General features: G+C 34.2%; 1 protein-coding gene across 2 annotated transcripts in view; it reads right to left on the bottom strand.

The window, feature by feature from the left end:
* Positions 1-3826: 3826 nt before the first annotated feature.
* The window catches only part of LOC122481729 (sperm-associated antigen 16 protein-like), a 61636-nt gene continuing 41657 nt past the window's right edge, over positions 3827-23805 (bottom strand). The window contains exons 6-8 of one of the 2 annotated variants that reach the window (XR_006296930.1): positions 17163-17280; positions 9742-9811; positions 3827-4560 (exon numbers count right to left, since the gene is read on the bottom strand). The gene's annotated coding sequence lies outside the window, so the exon portion shown is untranslated. The remainder of the gene's footprint in view (positions 4561-9741; positions 9812-17162; positions 17281-23805) is intronic. The other variant, XR_006296929.1, reaches the window with a different exon arrangement.

Below are 23805 nucleotides of genomic sequence, written 5' to 3'. Positions count from 1 at the left end.
AATGTGGGCAAATGTATAGAATATATATTTTTCTAAAGAACATATACAAATAGCCAACAGGTACATGAAAAGATTCTCAACATCATTAATCACCAGGAAAATGGAGATCAAAACCACAATGCAATACCATCTCCTACTTGTTACAATGGCTATCACCAAGAAGACAACAGACAATAATTGTTAGTAAGGATTTGGAGAAAAGGGAACACTTGTGCACTGTGGATGAGAATGTAAACTGGTGCAGCCACTATGAAAAATAGGATGAAAATTTCTTCAAAAAAATACAAATAGGGGCACCTGGGTGGCTCAGTCGGTTAAGTGACCAACCTTGGCCCAGGTCATGATCTCATGGTTTGTGAATTCGAGCCCCACATTGGGCTCAGAGCCTGGAACCTGCATCTGCTTCTGTGTCTTCCTCTCTCTCTGCCCTCCCCCACTCATGCTCTGTCTCTGTCTCAGAAATAAATAAACATAAAAATTTTAAAAATAAAATAAAAATAGAACTACCATATGAAGCAACAACTCTACTTCTGATATATACCAAAAGGAAATGAAAACAAGATCTTGAAAAGATATCTGCACTCCCTGTTCATTATAGCATTTTTCATAATAGGTAAGGTATGAAAACAACCTAGGCCTCTGTCAATAGATTAATGAATAAACAAGATGTGGTGTACACACACATCCACACACTCACACACACACGCAATGGATTAGCATTCAGATGTAAGAGAGGAGGACATTCTGCCATTTGTCACAACATAGATGGGTCTTGAGAAAATCATGCTAAGTGAAATAAATCAGACAGAAAAAAAATACTGTATGATATAATTTATATGTGTGAATCTAAAAAATAAAAAACTCATAGAAGCAAAGAGTAGAATGGTCTTTGGGGCTGGAGTAGGGATATTGGGGAGATGTTGATCAAAGAAAGGGTACAAACTTATAGGGAAAAAATTAAGAGAAATACCAGTAAAAAGGAATTCACTTTATTTTGCACTTTAGCATTTTTGTAAGACCCAAATTTTCTATCATGTTGTAGGTATTATGTTAAAAATTTTAATGCACTTAAAAAATATATACTATGCATAAATATTTAATGTATTTGTACTATATTTTAGTAGCTTTTTCTCATACAAAAAGTCAACCCTGCTAATGTAGTCTTACAAGCCATAAGCACTTAGTGAATGAATCAAAAAATCATTTTTAAGTATAACTACTACCTTAAAAAGAATGCCTATGCCATTAGAAGATGAAAATGTTGGGGCACTGGGTGGCTCAGTCAGTTGAGCGACTGACTTCGGCTCAGGTCATGACCTCATGGTTTGTGAGTTCGAGCCCCGTGTCGGGCTCTGTGCTGACAGCTCAGAGCCTGGAGCCTGCTTCCGATTCTCTGTCTCCCTCTCTCTCTGCCCCTCCCCACTCATGCTCTGTTTCTCTGTGTCTCAGAAATAAATAAACATTAAAAAAAATTTTTTTTAAAAGAAAATGTTCCCTTATCCATGAATTCAGCAAAGTCACAGGATATAAAATCAATGCACAGAAATCAGTTGCACTTCTATACACCAATAATGAAGCAACAGAAAGAGAAATCAAGGAATAGATCCCATTTACAATTGCACCAAAAACCATAAAATACCTAGGAATAAACCTAATTAAAGAGGTGACAAATCTATACACTGAAGACTAGAGAAAGCCTATGAAAGAAACTGAAGACACACACACAAAAAAGGAAAAATATTCCATTCTCATGAATTGGAAGAATAAATATTGTTAAAATGTCAATACTACCCAAAGCAATCGATATATTTAATCCAACCTCTATCAGAATATCACCAGCATTCTTCTTAGAGCTAGAATAAACAATCCTAAAATTTGTATGGAACCAGAAAATACCCCCAAATAGCCAAAGCTATCCTGAAAAAGAAAACCAAAGCTGGAGGCATCACAATCTTGGACTTCAAGCTGTATTACAAAGCTGTAATCATCAAGAAAATATGGTACTGGCATAGATACTTAGATCAATGGAACAGAATAGAAAATCTAGAAATGGACCCAGAAACGTAAGGCCAACTAATCTTTGACAAAGTAGGCAAGAATATCCAATGGAATAAAGACAGTCTCTTCAGCAAATGGTGCTGGGAAAACTGGACAGCAACATGCAGAAAAATGTACCTGGACCACTTTCTTACACCATACACAAAAATAAACTCAAAATGGATGAAAGATCTAAATGTAATACAGAAAGCCATCAAAATGCTAAAGAAAGCAGGCAAAAACCTCTTTGACCTCAGCCACAGCAACTTCTTACTCAACATTTCTCTGGAGGCAAGGGAAACAAAAGCAAAAATAAACTATTGGGACTTCATCAAGATAAAAAGCTTCTACACATCAAAGGAAACAATCAGCAAAACTAATCAGCAAAAAAAAAAAAAAAGGAAACCAAAGGAATGGGAGAAAATATTTGCAAGTGACATATCAGATAAAGGGTTAATATCCAAAATCTATAGAGAACTTATCAAACTCAACACTCAAAAAACAAATAATCCACTGAAGAAATGGGCAAGAGACATGAGTAGACACTTCTCCAAAGAAGACATCCACATGCTAACAGACACATGAAAAAATGCTCAACATCACTCATCATCAGGGAAATACAAATCAAAACCACAATGAGATACCACCTCACACCTGTCAGAATGACTAACATTAACAACAGATGTTGGCGAGGATGTGGAGAAAGAGGAACCCTTTGCACTGCGGGTGGGAATGCAAACAAGTGCAGTCACTCTGGAAAACAGTATGGAGGTTCCTCAAAAAACTAAAAATAGAACTACCCTATGACCCAGCAATTGCACTACTAAGTATTTATCCAAAGGATACAAGTGCACTGTTTTGAAAGGGCATATGCACCCCAATGTTTATAGCAGTACTCTCGACAATAGTCAAATTATGGAAGAGGCCAAATGTCCACTGATAGATGAATGGATAAAGATGTGCATATATATACAAGGGAGTATTACTTGGCAATCAAAAAGAATTAAATCTTGCCATTTACAACTACATGGATGGAACTAGAGTGTATTATGCTAAGAAAAATTAGTCAGAGAAAGGCAAATATCATATGACTTCACTCATATGTGGAATTTAAGATACAAAAGAGATGAACATAAGGTAAGGAAAACAATATAAAAACAGGAAAGGGGACAAAACCTAAGAGACTCTAAATATAGAGAACAAACTGAGGGTTGCAGGAGAGGTTGTGGGTTTGGGGATGGGCTAAATAGGCAAGGGCATTAAGGAGGACACTTGTTGGGATGAGCACTGGGTGTCTGTTATATGTAGGGGATGAATCACTGGATTGTACTGGAATCATTATTGCACTATATGCTAACTAACTCGGATGTAAATTTAAAAAAATAAATGAAAGGAAAAAAAAAGACATAAATGTTCCTGATGACAAGCACCACCATCATACTGAAAATCCTTAATCCTAATTTATTTTTCTTTATTCAGGTGCTTTATATGAACCCAGACCTAACAATCTCTGTAGAGATAAACAAAAGTCACCCAAATGAGAAGAATAACTACTTATCGACAGCAAGAGAGTCATCCACCACCACTGCTTGCATTTGGCAGAGATTCAAAGGCAGGTAGAGGAGTGGGAAAGCTTTATGGTGGCAAAAAGGGAAGGTCCATCCCAATGGGAAGTTGTCATATATTTTAGAACTCAAAGGTAACAATTATGTACTTTGTAAGAAAATTCATTACGTCAGCTAGAATTTCATGCAATTTTCATGACAAGAAATTAAACTCCTTACAGGTTTTATGTACTTTTCTCTCTTCCTCATTTTTGATCTCTTTGATCAGATACTTTTTTCCATTTATTTTTTTTTTTCATTTAAATACAGGTTAGTGAACATATAGCATACTAATGGTTTCAGGAATAGAATTTAGTGATTTACCACTTACCCATAACACCCAGTGCTCATCCTGACAAGTGCCATTTTCTTCAATCATTACAGAAGTTTTTCACTATCAGCCCAATTGCAAAGCAAAGGCACCCAGATCTAAGGAGATTCCTAAATGGGGCATAATTCTTTACATTCTACTTTTAAAGAAGACTAAGTAAAGTTTAAAGTTATACTATTAGGGAAGAAATAAGGGACTATGTGGGAGTTATTTCTTTGGACAGAGTAAGCAGAAAACTGGCTAGGTAAGCGCACATGCCTGTGATTATATTGGGGTGCGAGGCAGCATTCACTGAGTTGTCTCTGCCATCAGTAAGCATATGTCCCTCACATATTAGTAACATTTAAGAACTTTGGGGCTTGATATACATAACCTCTAAATTCCTCTTCCAGTAAAATAATGATACCATATGAGTTCATGGATCTGAAGATCTGAGAGTTAAGTATGATTTAATGGAAATAACAACAAAAAGCCATACCTTTGTATTATCTTTTATCTTTGTGTTACTTTTGTTTTTCTCCCTGGCTTCACGAAGACCTTTCTGAGTAGGACCTTCCAGTGCATTTTCTTTTTCACGGTTAGCAACAACTACAAGATAACACAATTTATTCTTAGTATCTATACTGTCTTGGAATGATAAATACAATTTTAATCAAAATATGAAAGCCAAAGTCATAATGATACATGTGTTTTTTAAAGTATTGTACTAGTAATATTGAAATAATACCAAAGTGTTCTTTTAATTTTTTTTAATGTTTCATTTATTCTTAGAGCACAAGTGGCGGAGGGGCAGAGTGAGAGAGGGACCCAGAATCAGAAGTAGGCTCCAGGCTCTGAGCTGTCAGCACAGAGCCCAACGTGGGGCTTGAACTCACAAGCCATGAGATCATGACCTAGGCCAAAGTCAGATGCTTTACCAACTGAGCCACCCAGGTGCCCCATTACCAAAATGTTTTAAGTCAAGTGTCAAATTCATTTCCCCAAAATTCAGGGTGTGATTACTACAAGGTCAGTTAAATGGCATGATAAGCCAGTTAGAGAGCATAGTAGCCAATCTCCAGTTACATTATTTCCAAATTCCTGTCATGAGATTTCATGTGTATATGAATAAAGTTGAAGAGGGTCAAAAGAGTGAATGGTAAACAATGACAAAATATCCTTTGTGGAATTGGGTAATAAATAACAGATTTTTAGAAGAATATTGTATTAACAAAATATTATTCTTCATGCTTCTCAAGCTGAAAAAAAAACAGAAAGGAAAATAATTGGGTAATTTTCCAATGTAGTTGTAACATTAGTCTCCAAACACTCCTGGACATAAAGAGAACAGTCCTAAAAAAACCACCTGGGGGAAAAATAAAAGTGACAGGGAAAGTCTCTTTCTTTTATACATCTTTCCATATACATATGCATATTTACATATACATAATTTCTCCCTATATTTTTAAACAGGAAAATGACTGCAAATAAATTAATACAGTTACAATCATTAACTCATAACTAAAAGAAATAACTAAGTGTTCTAAATTATAACACTAGATTTATAACAGAGAAAAGATGAACACAAAAATATCTGGATGAGTCAAGGCTCTCAAAGAATTCTTAAGGCAAGGAAGCACATAGCTGGCATTTAGATTCTTTCCTGATATAATTCTTTCTACTCAGTACCAGTTTCAGACAAAGGAGAAAATCTCCAAAGCAACTTGGACAATAACCTAAAAACAAAATATTGAATAACATAGTTCTACATGAAACCACTAAAAAAACTTCAAAACACTTGAGTATCCACACTGCCTGTTCTCCCTGATGGTGCTAAAAGTTAGAGCCCCATCTGGGAAGTGTAAGTGGGGGGTTGGGGGAGGGATGGGGGAGGGACAGGAGGGAAGGCAGCAATTATGGCTCACTGACATTAAGGAAAATTTTTCACTTCCAGTTCTCTTTTATTGTATTTTCCTTTTCAATACCCAAGAATGATATCCTGATCATGATAATAATTTAAAATAATAATAATTAGTATTTATGCCTCACTGATCTTCTACTATATGACAGCCACTGGTCTAAACAATTTGCATGTATTATTTCATAATACAAGTTGATCAGGCAATCAGAGAGGTGACAGAGTCTGCCATGACACTGCCAAATGCTAAGACCAGAAGCTTAGAGAAAGGTACTGAAAGCCCCATATCTAAAACTAGAATGCATGTTTATGAACAGTGTAAAATTATTCAGTACAGAATATAAGGAATTAACTTTATTCAGGTAGTTGGGATTATACAATTAAAATAAAGTATTTCATCATGTTGTGTTGAAATTTATTCCTTTTTTACCAAAAGCCACTTATCACGTATCAAAATATAAACAAACTTGGTCTTCAAAGTAACTTAGAAAAACATGCACCGTGTTCATTTATAAATTAGGTTAAATAGCAGAATATAATTTCATAAAGAAGTTATCAGTAAACCATGAGTTTATTTTAATAGAGATGCCAAGGATAAAGAACACAAACTGTTAGAGTAGAATGGAGTATTAGAGATTAATTGTTACAACTATCAACTCTGCACGAAATTCCTCAACCTTTAAGCCTTCTTATATATATTGGTCTTCACACATTTTAGTCATTTGGGAAGTTAAAGTTCCTGAGGCTGTGATAATCTGACACTATCCCTTCATATTTATAACTGACTGCATTCTTAAAAGTTATTTACAGATGGAAACAAGTAATTTTTTAAATTTTTTTAATGTTTTATTTGTTTTTGAGAGAGCAAGAGAAAGAGACAGAGCACAAGCAGGGAGGGGCAGAGAGAGGGAGACACAGAATCTGAAGCAGGTTCCAGGCTCTGAGTTGTCAGCACAGAGCCCCACATGGGTCTCAAATCCATAAACCATGACATCATACATGACCTGAGCTGAAGTCAGATGCTTAACTGACTGAGCCACCCAGACACCCTGGAAACAAGTAATTTTATCTTAACAAAAATATATATCCTTTGTAAAAAAAAATGCAATAAGGAAAAAATGTAGAAAAAAATCACATCATGCAAATTATGTATATATTTTGGTGTGCATCATTTTTATTTGCATATATTTAATAGCTATGACCTTTTACTATATAAATGTTCTTATTTTTTTAACATTTTATTAACTTTATGATGTGAGCATTTTCTTATGCATCATTTTTAAAGACTTTCTAGTTGCATGATCAGCCATATTTAAATATTCACCTGTGGTTAATAAGATTGTTTACACTGTTTTTTTAATATAGATATGACTACAATAAACATCTTTGTTCATAGTATCTTTAGGAATCATTGAGCATAGCTAGTATTTCTTTAACTTAAAATATTTGAAAGGAACTACTGAATCAAGGCTAAGAAAAAAAATTTCAAATATGAGAATGCTGACTTTCTTTCTCTTAAGCTTTAACCATTGAACACAATGAATAGTCATCTGTAAATAATAGGATGACATATTATTAAGAAAATTCACTGTTTTGCAGTCTTTCTATATTTCAGAGTTTCCATCATTTTTTAAAATCAAATTTACTGAGGTACAATTTACATATAATAAAATGAACACATTTTAAATATAGAATTGGGTAAGTTTTGACAAAGATAAACCAGCATATAACCACCACCAAAATAGAGATATAGAACATTTGCACCACTCCCAAAATTATTTTCTTATGTTAGCATTACCATTTATAAGGTATGTACAATAATTTTTGTTTTTACAAGGCATTTTTCTTTTAAGGAAATTAAAAATAAAAAATATATATTTTAACCAGAATTTAACATTCCTAAATCTCGGTATTCAATCCCAGAGATCTGAGTTTTCTTCTGACCAAGGAAAGTCCTTTAGTATTTCCCACACTTTAGAATGATTTGCAACAAAATCTTTTAGCTTTCATTTAAATTAAAATGTCCGTATGCCTTTCTTTCACCCTATTTTTTAAGGATATTTTACTGGACATAGAATTCTGAATTAAAAATTCTCCACATTTGAAAACTGTCATTTCTTTGTGTCTAGCCTCTAATATCTCTGACAAGAAATCAGCCTTTATTACATTACTGTTCTCTTGTATGTAATATGATTTTTTTCTCTTGCTGCTTTAGAGATTGTCTCACTTAAATTTTCAAGAGTTTGAATATGATGCATCCAGGATTGATTCTCTTTGGGTTTACAGTTAGCTGCTTTTGGGGGAGTTGATGTTATCAAATTTAGAAACATTTAGGTCATCTTTTGTTTAAATATTTTTATGTCCCATTCGTGTTCTTTTCTCCTTTGGGACTGCAATTTCACATCTGTTAAATAGGCGTATTTCCCTTTAATTTTTTTCTCTAGTCATCAGACTAAGTTTTAACTGATGTCTCTTAAATTCACTGACGTTTCTGTCATCTTCAATCTGTTGTGAACTATAAAATTTCCATTTAAATTATCATATTTCTCAATACTAGAATTTAATTTTTTTTTTGGTTTCCATGTAACTGCTAAGATTTCCTATCTCTTCACTTATTAATGTCATATTTTTCTTTAATTCCTTGATAATATTCAAAATAGTTGCTCTAGCATTTTTATCAGCCAAATTCAACATCTGGGCCATCTTGGTGTACGTTTCCACTTACTGATTTTTATCTTGATTGTGGGCCACCTTTTCCTGTCTCTATAATATACATAGAAAACTTAAATTACATACAGGGCAGTATAGATGACAGGTTATCAAGGCTCAGGACAACTGCCTTCCTTTAAAGGGTATTCATTTTTGTTCTAGCACGCAGTTTAGTTTTTTGATGATCACCTTGAAATTCTAGGCTTAATTTTCTACTTTGTTAACGTGGATCCATGGAAAGCCCTACATTTTCCCCAAGGCTCTCTAACTTACAAGATTCAAACTCAAACTCTATCTCCCTTAGAAATTCTATGTAAGCTTTGTTTGGGGTTTTATAATAAAGAGCAGTACAAGTGTTATGTTAATATGGTTAATACGTTAATATGATTATGTTAAACATTAATATGGTATTAACAAGGAGTTAAAGAGTAAAGAGGTCTCTTCATCCAGATATGACCAGAACTCCAATGTCACCATACCTGTTTGATTTCTAGAATCCTTTTTCCCCTCTTAGACCTTTAAAATCTCCTCACAGTCAAGTCTTGGGTATTCTTACATGTATAACCCGCTACCAACTAAAAAACTCAGTACTAAGTCCCTCATAAATTGGGTCACTGCTTATTGCAGCTCCCTTTTTATCTGGTGCACTTTCCTGGGACAGTGTGAACTATGTATAATCTTTGCCTTTTCAGTTCTTCAGGACTGGCATGATCTTCTTGACCTCTACCTGCATGGAATTTGGTTTGGAAACTGCCCCAGGCACAAAGCCATAGTCATAGCGGATCTCAACTTATAAATTTTTCTTCTATCACTTCTTATCTCCTTCTGTGACTTGTGCTGTTTCCCAAAGGCTAAAAGTAGCTGCCCTATAAATAGTCTAGTTGAAGAGTTTTTTCATTAAAAGAAGGTTAGTCTGGTACCAGCTACAGCATCATGGTCAGAAACACAAGCCCTCCCATTATAGTTTCCTCATATTTTTATCTGAAATTAGTTATACAGTACCATATCCATATTCCCTCTTGATCTTGTCATTAACATTTTAATTTGTGAAATAGTTACCATATCATTTATTCACTTTTAATTATCTCCAGAATTTTGAGCTCTGATAAGATTAAAAAATCACCAACTGATATTAAATTAGTTTTATTACATTTTATTTTTACCTCTAATTTCAGAAGCATGGTAATTATGCCCTATTTCCATATTCTTCAATGTTGCTTGAAGCCCAGAAATCTAAAAAATGAAATCCAAAGATATGGGGTTATACCTTTGTATATACACAAAATGACTCAAAAAGAGTTGAATAAAATACAGTGTTTAAATACTGCCTGAAAGATATAAAAATATTAATTTCTCTTGGATTAATTCCTATATATTTAAATAATTAAACATGAATTATAACAAAAGAAAAATATAATTTTAAATTCAATTCAGTGGGTAATTATTAGGTATCCATTATAAATAAACAACTGAAACATTTATTTCATAGCATAGTTTCCTGAATCAAGAATACTCATTCCACACTTTGAATGATAATTATTCAGTACTCTACTTTGAGAGAAATTTCTTCTCTGTTGAAATTGCTTCACAACAACTTAATTCATCTTTTTGTGTATAAAAGATGAGGTAAGTATTAGTTGAGAAGTAAAATATGAAGAGACTATTGTTTTTCTTGAAACTCTTAACTCATTTTCCGCCCACAGACATTCCTTGTTTTATTAAACATGTTTCATAATTAAGAAAATTTGTTAATTTGGAGGCATATAATCTACCTATATTTCCTGAACAACAGACTTGAATTAAAAATTCAACCTTAAAGAGCTTTCTTGTCCCTCATTGTATATGATTATATCAACACAAAATACCATCTATTTAATTATATGCAGATACACATATTTTCCTACTATTACTGAGTAATAATATTTCTTTAATAGAAAACAGCAGATAATCATAATCTATAGATTAGTGCTCATAAAATGCCTGGGAGAAATAAAAAAGTAAAAAAAAATTGTATCTATTCTTGAATGCCAAATGGATTATTAAGTTTTTAAATACACTTACTTGGAATAGTATAAGATTTACATAAAAGTTGCAATGTAATAGAGAGCTCTTATATACCCTGCACCCTATTTCCCATTAATATCATACATTACCATAGTATGTTTGTCACAAGTAATGAGACAATATTGATACATTATTATTAACAGAATTCCATATTGTGTTCTAATTTCATTATGGTTTTTCAAATACATGTTTTCTATTCCAAGAGCTTATACGGGACACTTTACATTTAGTCATCATGTCTTATTTGCTTCCTCTGGACTAGTACAGTTTCTCAGACTTTCCCTCACTTTGATGATCTTGACAATTTTGAGGAGTACTGATCAGGTAATATTTTGGAGAATATCCATTCTTTTGGAGTTGTCTAATGTTTTCTCATGGTTAGACAGGAGTTATGGGTTTTGAAGAGGAAGACTGCAGAGTAGAAGTGTCATTATTAGCTCATTATTTAGCAACATGGTTAAAGATTAACGATGTTATTCTTGATCACCTTCCTGATATAGTATTGTCTAGGTTTCTCCATTGTAAAATTACTTTTTCTTCCATTTCCACTGTACTTGTGGAAGCAAGTCATTGTGTATAGGCAACAACAGATGAGGTGTTAAGCTCTACCTCCTTGAGGAAAAGATTATTTACATATGTCATTTGGGATTCCTCTTTGAGAGAAATATTTTTCTTCTCCATTTACATACTCATCCATTTATTTATGTTACTATGAACTCACAGATAATTATTTTATACTCTGTGTTATAATCTATTTTGTTGCTCAAATTGTTCAAAATTTGACCGTTGGGAGATCTTTCAGGATGATTCATGTAATGACTATGACTCCATTTGTTGATGTTTGACTGCCAACAGTTTTTAATCCTTACTTCCTACTTCCCTTAGTGCCCTACATCTTAGAAAACTGATATCAAAGCCTGGATGCTTCCTCCTTTGGCACTGATGGGAGATTCAAACCATATAATCCCATTATCCCACATAAGGACCCTCATCCTATTTCCAAACCCTAACCACAACAAAAACCCTAAGCCAGTCTCCTTCCTTTTACTCTCTGAAGACATTTCAGACCTGCATGGTAAGGCATATGCTGCTTTCCCTAGAGAGCTCAATTATGTAAGTAATAAAAGTTTTCATACCCTCTGTGTGTGCTGTGTGTATAGCACAATCAGTTTCAACATCCAAACCAAATTTGGTTCTTGGTCCATTTACTTCCAGAGGTGCCCACAACAGTAACAGCTTCTTTGTCCCTTGACATACCCCATTGTTATGTTAAGTATTTTCTTTCTCTCTCTTCTTTCTTTCTCTCTTTTTTCCTTCTTTCTTTCCCTCCCTCCCTCTCTCTTTCTTTTCTTTTTTTCCTTGTTTCTTTTCTTTTCTTTTCTTTTCTTTTCTTTTCTTTTCTTTTCCTTTCTTCACCTTCTGATCATTTCCTAACATTCTAGCTCAACAACATGGGCCAAATGTTCCAGGTGCATTTCGTATTTTCCCTGCCCAGCCCTACTTCCATCTGTTGGAGGATGGTATCAAAACAGATATTTAGGGGTGCCTGGATGGTTCAGTCCATTAAGTGTCCAACGTCAGCTCTGGTCACGATCTCATGGTTCATAAGTTTGGGCCCCACGTCAGGCTCTGTGCTGACAGCTCAGAGCCTGGAGCCCACTTCAGAATCTGTGTGTGTGTGTGTGTGTGTGTGTGTGTGTGTGTGTGTCTGTCCCTCCCCACCTCATGCACACATGCGCTCTCTCTCTCTCTCAAAAGTAAATAAACATTAAAACATTTTTTAAAAAGAAATAGATATCAATGCACTGGGTATACTCATTTGCTATTGGAGTCTCATTACTTCTAGATCCTCTCAGCAAGCAGACCTAAAAACATATACATTTATTTTATATAGTATCTCCTGATATTATATTATATTACATTAATATTATAGTAAACATAAATATTAATACATTTACTTTTACTCTATTAAATGTTATTTATAATATATTTATATTGTTATATTATAATAAATATAAATAATAATATGTTATATATTATATTACAGCCCTATGAACCAAAAAAAGATAAAATGCAACTTATTTTACATATATACTAACAAATTATATTTTATATATTTTCAATCATGGGACTGTAATTCAGAATTTTGAACATTTTCAGGTAATTTTATAAAACAAAACAATTAAATTAGAAGTTTTTCCATAAGATTACAATAAATTTAAAACAGTTGCTATATTATAACCTGAAGAATTTGAGAACACATATTTATTAGATTTTTGTCATCTCACAGTATACTTTTACTCTTTTATATACAAACTGAATATCATTAAAAAATTCTAAATTCTAATCCTTCTTGCAAAGTATTACAGAGCTCTATATGTTTAAAGAGAAAGATAGTGAGCTAAATGTTCACTAAGATAAGGTTTTTAAGAAAGTGATGATTAGGAATCCAGATAAAAATTGTAACATACTTCTTACTGCTCTAAGCTCACATCCTAAGTTTTGGTTAGAAGTGACTTCTCAGAGCATCACTGAAATAAAGCAGACACTGAAAATAAAGACATAACCAAAAAGTAAGCATAAAAGTTGATGCATCTTCCATGTTAGATCATAGAGGAACTTTGTATACATTTTAATATATGTTTATTTTCAAATATTTTTAATAAATTCATTCTACAACCTCATGAGACACTAATAGATTCAAGATAAAAGGTTAATCCAATTGGGATGCCTGGGTGGCACAGTCAGCTGAGCGTCCGACTTCGGCTCAGGTTGTGATCTCACAGCTCGTGAGTCCGAGTCCAGCATCGGGCTCTGTGCTGACAGTTCAGAGCCTGGAGCCTGCTTCAGATTCTGTGTCTCCCTCTCTCTCTCTCTCTGCCCCTCCCCCACTCAAGCCATGTCTCTGTCTCTCAAAAATAAATAAACATTAAAAAAAATTTTTTTAAAAAGGTTAATCCAAGGCTCTATACCCCAAGGTATACCTGATAGGAATATTCCAACAGGAAAAAAAACAAAAACAAAAACAAAGACTTGTGGATAATAAATCATTTTCTTGAGGAAACATTCCCAAAAAGGCTCAGCTCATTAAATAGTAACCTTGGATCATTCTCCAAGGAGAAAGATGATAAAACTGAGACTATATTGTCTGTTCTAATTTGGAGAATGTGTTCATTGATCCTAGGACTAGACTGGTGTAAGAAATATCTGACAGTCATTTTGGTGACTCAGCACCTTGCATTCATAAATTGTGTGTCCATCTTTCTCTATAGATAGCAAATATTTATTCATCCTTTTTTATAACTAGGATACTAACAATACTGCATAGGCTCTATCAATCACGTCCCATTTTGGATCTTGAAAAAAATCTGAATATTAATGATACCTTATGATAACAGGTATAGATTGGACTGCTTAGGACAAATGAGGATACAGAGTAACCAATAAAGTAGAAGAGGACAGGATTCATCCCTACCACTCCCAATCCTTGCTCATCCAATAGAACAAGGAAGTATAAAAGTATCTATGCCTGAGAGGGAGAAGTAAGAATTCACATATGAGTGACCTATTTCACCTCTCAAGCTACAAATCCAAGTGTGGCTAATTGGAAGAAAAGGACACTGAAAGCCAGATAATTAAAAGATACTCCAATTACAGACTAAATTTGCTCCTTGCTTCTCAGAGAATAATCTAGGAAAATTGACAGTCCCTTAAAAAGACCTTCATATTTTGAATGGTGATGTAGAAACATAATATTCTTCAGGTAGTGTGTGAAAGTTGATTGAAGATGGTATGTCTATGTACGTGGACCTTAAGTGGTTTCCAGATTGCCCACAGTTTGAATTAGCAGAATAGGGAAATCAGAAGTCTCAACTTGTCTCAGTGAGATACATGAAAATGTTGCCATTTGAAGCATGTAACCAGAAAAAAGATGAGAGTCATGACAATGAGGCTATAGATGTTAAGGTTCTCACAGATGCTATGGCAGAGGTCATGGATTTAGCAGGGTATGTTAGGTTCACACTTTAAAGAACCACATAGAACCATGCACCTCAACACCAGCAGTATGACCAAAACCAGTAACACAACACTAGCAAGTGAAGGCCAAGCATGTAGTCTTCACGTCATATGGATACATAATGTCCCTTGTTGTAGGAGCCATCTTGCGAAGAATGAGGAGATGTGATTTGAAGACAAAAAAAATTAACACTGATAAGTTTCAGCTGAACAATTAATATACCATTCAGATACTGTGTGGTAAATCCAAAGAGACTATTTTAACCCAGAAAGATCTGGATAGTCTTTAATAGCAGGTTCTTTTTTCTTTGTCTATAGTAGGAGTAGGGGTTCAGAGACAAAATAAAGTAGCTTGCAGATAATACAGTTCTTGGCTAATATGAACAGTGTTGTAGAAAATTGAACCCTGCCTCATTAGGGATAGTGATTTAATTTTTTAAACAAGTTTTCACTTTAGATACATATCAAACATAAGGCAAGTAATTTGATCTCTGTTTAATAGGTAAGAAAAATAGGTAAGATATAGAAGTAAAATAACCTAAATGTTCACATGGCTACTGTGCAGCACAGATGGGACTCATCCCTACCACTCCCAATCCTTAATTCTTCTAACTAAACCAGTAAGAAACAATCTGAAATTTAAAGAGTATAAGTGGCCTGAATATGTCCTCAAAATGGCCTTTGATCTAAACTCAGAAATTCATCTCACATTTATTTTTTATAAAATTTGGGTTTTTCCTGCATGGAGCCAGACACTGGGCTCGATCTCATGACTATGAGATGATGACCTGAGCCAAAATCAAGAGTCAGATGAGCCACCCAGGTGCCCCCAAATTCATCTCATATTAAAGATAGGGGAATTGCTGGCCTCTTCAGGAGGATAACTTAGCCCTAATTACACGTAAGTGTAGATCCAGGGCTGGACAGGTTGCAGATGTAGAAATTAACAATCTAGAGAACAGTGTAGGCACTTGCCAGCATGGATGTCTGGAAGGCCCTGGTATCCTTGAATGATGAAATTCAGTATGAATGGTCTGTCAGAGGTGTCAAAGTATACATGGTCTCTTGGAAATATATGGCCAGATCACTGATGGATCCCCCACCCAGAGAAGGATAATAGTGAGATAAACATGAGAAGAGGGAATAAGGAGAGTCAGATGAGTAAATCTAATTTGAACCTGTGGCAGGATAAGAAGTAGAAGCAACCAAATCTAGCTTGAAGTACTCCAAGATGTAGACTTGTGCCTTTTATCGGGAGGCTGAGGAGAAAGGTTAAATGTAAAGGAGCAAGGAGATAAAATTCTGAAGATTTTACATATAATGCCATAAAAATGTAAATTATATGAAACTCCTTTTATGCAATATTACCAATAATACAATTCAGACATTCAAGAATACAAAATTAAATTTCAAGCACAAAGAAGCATGGAGACACAAGTAGTGTTTTGCATTTTAGTAGCTAAGAATTACATTCAAGAACAGAAAAAATACAACTCGATTAAATCATGTCTTAACAATAAAATCATTCAAGGAATAATATAACCATCATACAAGCTATTGTAGCTTCTGAAAGTTTGGCCAAAAATGAAAATCTCCAGAAAACAATAAAAGAATGTTAAGCATAGTTACACTTTTATATTTTCTAATGAACTGTTACATATTTTTTTAAGTGGCCCATAAACATTTTGTTTTATCTTTCTTGAATTCTATACCAGACATTCCTATCACTGTCCCAGGCCTATGTAAAAACCCCACCAGGAAGAATGAAAAAGGATGTCAATAGTAGAAATCACTAAAAATTGAGGCGGTAACCAGGTGTGTCACATATTCACTTGGGGGTAAATTCCAGGGAGTTTTTATTCATTATCTCATATAAGTTTAACAACAATATTTTTAAAAGGAAGATCATTGTGGCTATACTTTATATATAAGAAATCTGAGTTGAAAGCATCTAAGGTCCATATTCATAATGTCAAAGTTGGCATTTAAATCCAAGTTTGACTACATTGGCTGAGTTTCTTCCTCTAACCATACTTTAATAATCTCCTATAAATTTATTTTAATTCAGTAAAGTTTCGGGGCACCTAGGTGGCTCAGTCGGTTAAGCGTTCAACTTTGGCTCAGGTCATGATCTCACGGTTCTTGAGTTTGAGTACCACGTCAAGCTCTGTGCTGACAGCCTAGAACCTGAAGCCTGTTTCAGATTCTGTGTCTCCCTCTCTCTCTGCCCCTCCCCCACTCATACTGTCTCTCTCTGTCTCTCTCTCAAAAATAAAAAAATAAACATTAAATTAAAAAAAAATAATGTTTAGCTTAATAATAATCTTTATAGGTTTAAAACAAACAAAATAACTTTTATGAATATTGCCAAATGAATCTTTTTTACAACATAATTGTTGAAGAAAACCTTTTTAAATTTATCTCAGAAACCAATATTCCTACTTATATTATTGAAAACTAAATGGTTAAAATCATTTTGAGGTAGTTTTGATGGCTTCTTTACCTGCCCAACTGCTCTGTCTCTTTCCAGAGAGGTCAGCATTTTCTGCTTCAGTAAAGTGTGGTGCTTCTCATGTAACACCCTTATAGTTGGTTCATAAGATGCATAATGTAACTTCAACCTATGAAAAATAAAGGGCATTTAAAGGGTAATTGAGTAAATCAGTGATTTCCATCTAACATCTAAACCTTTCTCTCTCTCTCTCTCTGCTTTTACAGTAGGATAAAAAATGAATAACCATATAAAGGTCAACACAAGCCAAGAAGTGCCAGAAATATTACTTGGTATGCAGCCCTTAAACATGGTGGGAATAGGGAAGTCAGATTTCTTTTGCGTTAACTACTTTTCTATTTCCTACCAGAAGTTTTGCTATATCCAAGCATGTACTCAGAAGATTGCTGCTATTTGTTGAGATAAAAATCTGCAGTTTGCTTAATCAATTCAGAAACAGTTGTCAAAAAGACAAGGGCTGCAAACAATGGAAGATTAAACAGAAAGTATCATTCACATCAAAATAAACTAAAGGATGGTTCTGAAAACAAGTTTGAGTAATTCATATTAAGAAAATTAAGTATAAAATATTTTGAAAGCTCATAGGATAAATAGTTCAACTCAATATGATATAAATACCTTTAATAATATTTTTAATCTGAAAATGCCTTCAAAATACTATTTTTTACTTATTATTGAAGTGTAATTTACCTGGAGTAAAATATACAGATCTTAAATGTTATAGTTCAGAGTTTTCAGAAATATGCATGCCCAGGGAGTCCACAATGTTATCAAAATATAGAGCATTTCTAACATCTCAGGAGATTCTAGAACTTCATATATTTGGAATCATACAATATGAATGTAACAACCAACATCATAGGAATACAACCAATTATAAGAGATTTTAAAAAACTATATGCCAACAAATTGGGTAACCTGGAGGAAATAAATTACTGGAAACATATAACTACCAAAACTGAAACAAGAAGTAGAAAACTTGAACAGATAGATAGCCAGTAAAGAAACTGAGTCAGTAATAAAAAACTACCAACAACCAAAGTCCAGGACCAGATGGCTTCCCAGGTGAATTCTACCAAACATTTAAAGAAAAATTAAAACCTATTCTCTCAAACTATTCCAAAAAAACAGGAAAGGAAGGAAACCCTCCAAATTCATTCCATGATACCAGAAACTGGCTTCTTTCACTCAACACAATGTTTTTTAGATTCTTCCATGTTGTTGTATATATCACTAATTCATTTCTTTTTACTGTGAGTCACATTCCTTTGTATGTATATTCTACAATGTGTTTATTGAATATTTCACTGATGAAGAACTGATTTGTTTTTAGCTTGGGGCTATAATGAATAAGGTTGCTATGAGCAGACTGACACAAATCATATGAGATATTTTTTGGTTCTATCTCTTCATTTCTCTTAGGAAAAATACCTACGAGTTGAATTGCTGAGTTGTAATTTACATTTCCCACAGCAATATTTGACAGCCTTGGTTACTCTACCTCATTGCCAACATTTGGTGATTAGTCTATCTAGTTTTGTCAATTTTATTATAAATTTTATCACTTTTATTATATTCTCAAACAATCAACATAAGATTTTGTTGATTTTTTCTTATGTTTGTCCCTTTGCTAGTTTATTGGTTTCTGATCTTTTTATTTCTTTTTCTCTTTATTTTTTTTATCATCGAAGTATAAGATTAGATTATTGATATAAAATTTTCTTCTTTGCTCATATAAGCATTTAAAACTATCAATTTTACTTTAAGAACTGCTTTGGCTGCATCCCACAATTTTTAATATGCTGCCTTTCAATCAATCAGATTGAAATATTTTTTCATTTCCTTCATTGACTCAGGGACTACTTAGAACTATGCTACTTCATTTCCAGATATTTGGGAATATTCCAGAGAGCTTTTTGTCATTGATTTTAATTTAATTTTATTGTGGTCAGAGAACATATTTTGTATGACATCAGTTCTGTGAAATGTATAAAGACTTGTTTTATGGTTGAGCATATGACCTATTTTGTGCACATAAAAAGTCCAAAGTAGAATTCAAGAAATATCAATTACACTCAATTAGTTGATGTCTTATTCTATAGACTTAGAGAAATTGTGCCTATTTTTCTAATGATTGCCAAAAGAGGAGTGTTAAAATCTCCAATTATAACTGTGGATATATCTATTTTTCCTTTATGTTTTATCAGGTTTTGCTTCATATATCAGACTCTTATATCACAGTCATGCATAATATGTCATCCAGATAAAATGACATCTTGCTGAAATGACCTCTTTTTCCCAAATTCTCAGGATGACTGTAAGGATGTTGTTTGTGTATCCCTTTTCCTTAGGCCCTGTGGGCATGCAGGGGTGGTTCTCCTTCCCTAGAAAGAGCTGACACTTCAGATGTGCTGCAAGCTGCTGTACAGGCCTCTTCCCCACAAGGTAAAAGATACCCTCCTGGAGTTGGCCCTACTTCCTCCTCTCCTGACTGCCAAGCTAATGGTTTGGTAAGGGAGAAAAGAGACTATATATCCAAACTAGTATAAGAATTAACCAGCATATACTAACAGGAACCAAAAAAGCACCCCAGAGATTGGATTTTGAGATACTAACTTAAGAATGGATAAACAATAATTCACCTTTTTGAAACAGTGGATTTTACAAGTACTGAAACAAGCACTCCAATGGCTGCAGTAAAGTCACTGCTGAGGTGGCTCTTAGCAAGTTGGAAAAAGTAATGGTTAACACTCAAAAAGATGAAAATGCCTGAGCTGCCTCTCCTGGCAGACAGTAGAGGAGGAGCTCCATAACACCACAGCAATGATGAACTGTGATGACAACCTCAGTCTTTCCACAAAACCTGTAGGCGTGACTAAGTACTGGGAAAAATATTTTCAGGAGTTGTCATTAATATCCAGAAATCCAGAGTGACATCACAGCCCCTATATTACAAAGGGGATTTACAGAGGCCAGAGAATAAGTAGGGTCATGGCTAAAGTCTGGCTCAAAGTGGGCTTATTTGGTCTATGCACCCACCCCATGATTAATCCAAGATTCCCTGCATAAATAATTTTAACTGATTTACCAAATTGTTGGAGTAAGCTATCAGAGTTGAGAAGGCCACTCCAGTGTCTTCCTCTGACTTGTGACAGACAATCTGAAATTGCCTCACAGGCACAATTTGGTTTCTTTTTTTAGCCTTTTCTTGTGAGGCTCTGTTAATTCTTTTCAGCTTTTTCCCTTAGTAAATTTTTTTGAAAATACATTTTTCAGTTTGAGAACTTCCATTTGGTTCTTTGTTTATATTTCTCATTTCACTTCTGCAATTTCTCAACTGTTCACTCATTATATTTATTATTTTCTTTAAAATTCTGAACATTTCATAAGTGCTACTAATTCTGTTCTTTCATTTCTGAGTCTGTTTCTATTTGTTCCTGGCTATGGGACACATTTTCCTGCTTCTATATATGTTACATATTTTTTTGTATGTTGGACATACATTTATCTGAATTTTATTATCTTCCTTTAAAAGAGTTTTGTTCTGGCAGATAGTTAATTTAATGGTTGACAGTTTGAGCTTTCCAAAGTTTACTTTTAATCTTTTATTAGGGCAAGTCAAAGTAGTTCCTTCTCCAAGGCTAGAATAACTCTTCTCCTATGGCATGTCTTATCAAGGGTCTTAACTGAATGCTCAGAATTTTCAGTGAGGTTCCTCCATTGAGCTGGTCAGAATTTCTACATCTATAACCTCTGGAATCTCCATTTAGCTCAGTTTCCCATGAGCTGTTCTTTGGAGGCATCATTTTTTCACTTTTCCATAACTTAGTATTTGGTCAAAGACTAAAGGGAACTACTACAAATATTTCTTAAATTCCTTTCATGCACCTCCCTCCTTTTGTGATCCTATCCTGCAAATTCCAGTCCCCTCAGTAGCACTGCTCTCAGATCACTGCCTCATCAGTTAATCAAAGACTACTGCACCCCGCGCTCTACTTTGTAACACTATTGTCTGAATAGTACTTCTGTGCAAAAATCTGGGGTGATCATGCTGCTCACTTTGAATAGTTCCCTTTTCTTAGGCATCACAGTCCTACTCTGCCAATTTTCCAACATCTGAAAAAACAACTGCCAAAAGTTCTGTTCAGTTTTGTAGTTCATTGCAGTTGAAGAGCTAATCTATTTCCAGTTAGAGAACTAGTTCAGTTCTATTCAAACATGGCCCCAAGCATAAGAGCCCCAAAATAATTTTAAATGTTTTTCTATTAAAAAATAAAAGAGTAATCCTTGTTTTGTACATTTTGATGAAATTATTTATAAAAGTCATTGACTTGTAAGTCATGTTTCTCTTAACATAATTTATGATTATATTTCATTGCCAGCAGCAATAAAACATAAGCACTAGAGTTAAGTTACATATATATAATGTGTATCAAAATTCAACTATATTCAGCAAAGCAAGAGAGAGTAACAAAATAAAAATATAACAAATATGTACAATCCTATACCCCATTCCATTAATGTGCTTAGCATATATATATATATATATATATATATATATATATATACTTTGCTGTATATTGCACACTTCCCTAAAGTTATATATATTTATAAGCACATATTCAGGTACAGAGTTATATACACAAAAATGTGTGCTGTAATTTGTGGAAAATTGAAGGATTATTATTATTGATGGTACAGTTTTTCTTGTATTTACTGACTTTAGTACCTAACTCATTCATGGGATATGACTTGATAATCCTCTGCCCAAAGAATTACCATTATGTAGAATATAACAAGGAAACAACATTAAAAAAAAAAACCTGTTTAGTCAATCTGAAAGAGTATGTCTGTTTTGTAAATTCCATAAGTACCTCATAATTCATCTGCTTCTATGCTCTAACTTTGAGGGACCGCTAGGTGGCTCAGTCGGTTAAGTGTCTGAGTTCAGCTAAGGTCATGATCTCACTGTTTATGGGTTCAAGTCCCACGTCGGGCTCTGTGCTGACAGCTCAGAGCATGAAGCCTGCTTTCTACTTTGGATTCTGTGTCTCCCTCACTCTCTGCCCCTCCCCCGCTCATGCTCTGTCTCTCTCTCTCAAAAATAAATATCAAAAAAATTTAACTTCTAACTTTGATATTAATAATTCTAAAAATGAATAAATTCATAATAAGACACTCATATTAAATGAGAACTACTGTAAAGCTGATAGTAAAATCAACTAATTATCGACTTAAACAATTTACAGAAAAAAATTAAGAGTGACCTTTTGTAGTTTACAATGAGAAAAAACATAGATATATAACTGAAATATTTAGGTAAAATATTAACATAGAGAAGTTAGACTGTAATTTAGCCTGGCATCAAAAAACATTCTTCCTGGGTGCCTCGGTCAGTTAAGCGTCGGACTTCGGCTCAGGTCATGATCTCAGAGTCCGTGAGCTCGAGCCCCATGTCGGGCTCTATGCTGGCAGCTCAGAGCCTGGAGCCTGTTTCAGATTCTGTGTCTTCCTCTCTCTCTGACCCTTCCCCGTTCATGCTCTGTCTCTCCCTGTCTCAAAAATAAATAAACGTTAAAAAACAAAAACAAACACAAAAACATTCTTCCTTGGGGCGCCTGGGTGGCTCAGTCAGTTAAGCATCCGACTTCGGCTCAGGTCATGATCTCAGAGTCCATGAGCTCGAGCACTGCGTCAGGCTCTGTGCTGGCAGCTCAGAGCCTGGAGCCTGCTTCAATTCTGCGTCTCCCTCTCTCTGACCCTCCCCCATCCATGGTCTGTCTTTCTCTGTCTCAAAAAAAAATAAATATTAAAAAAATTACAAAAAAATTCTTCCTTATAGCTGATTTATTATGCATGTTTAGTTGCTGGTTGTTTTTTTTTTTTATTAATGACTCTGATGATATCACTGAATTTTTGTTTTACTTACTTAGAAAACACATATTATCGATTCATCCAAATGGTTAAATGGAGACAGTATCCTTAATAATTAAATGTGGGAATAAAGGCTAGCTGAAAACAAAAGTTGTAGTTATATTACAGTGTAATGTGAGTTTCTTCACCAGGGCATCTGAGGATTACAAAAAGTATAATCTGACATTGCTGAATTTTTATAAGAAATGAATTATAATAGTATTCCCTTTAAACATACTAGGAAATATAACAAGTATGATCTATTTTTGAACATAGGCTAGACACTCAATGAAAAAAAAAAGCAATTAAAAAGATTCAATTTACCGAAGAGTAGAATATCCAGGCAGTGACAGTGAACAACATATTTCAGCTGCCACAACTGGATACAAACATGCTCTTAGACTGTCACATATCCAAGTAACTGAAGTACTTAAGTACTGAAACCTGTTTGTATTAGCACAGAAAGTGAGAATAGAATCAAACCTGAGATCTTTCCCATGAAAGAATGTGCTGTGATTCAAACTCACTTAACCGTACATGTGGCTGTGTATGCACATTCACACACACACACACATACACATACACACAATTAAAATACCTTTCTGCTTTTCCTCTGGGTAAATGGGTGGCTCACCCTAATGAAGGCACAACAATTATTTATCTTTAGACAAGAAAAAGCTTAGCTACCTTTAAAGGATGTCCACATGACCAGTAGGAGCCA

This window comes from Prionailurus bengalensis, chromosome C1 (assembly GCF_016509475.1).
Source record: "Prionailurus bengalensis isolate Pbe53 chromosome C1, Fcat_Pben_1.1_paternal_pri, whole genome shotgun sequence".
Taxonomy (NCBI): Eukaryota; Metazoa; Chordata; class Mammalia; order Carnivora; family Felidae; genus Prionailurus; species Prionailurus bengalensis.
The sequence above is the reverse complement of the archived record's forward strand: the minus strand, read 5'-3'. Positions and strand labels throughout refer to the sequence as shown.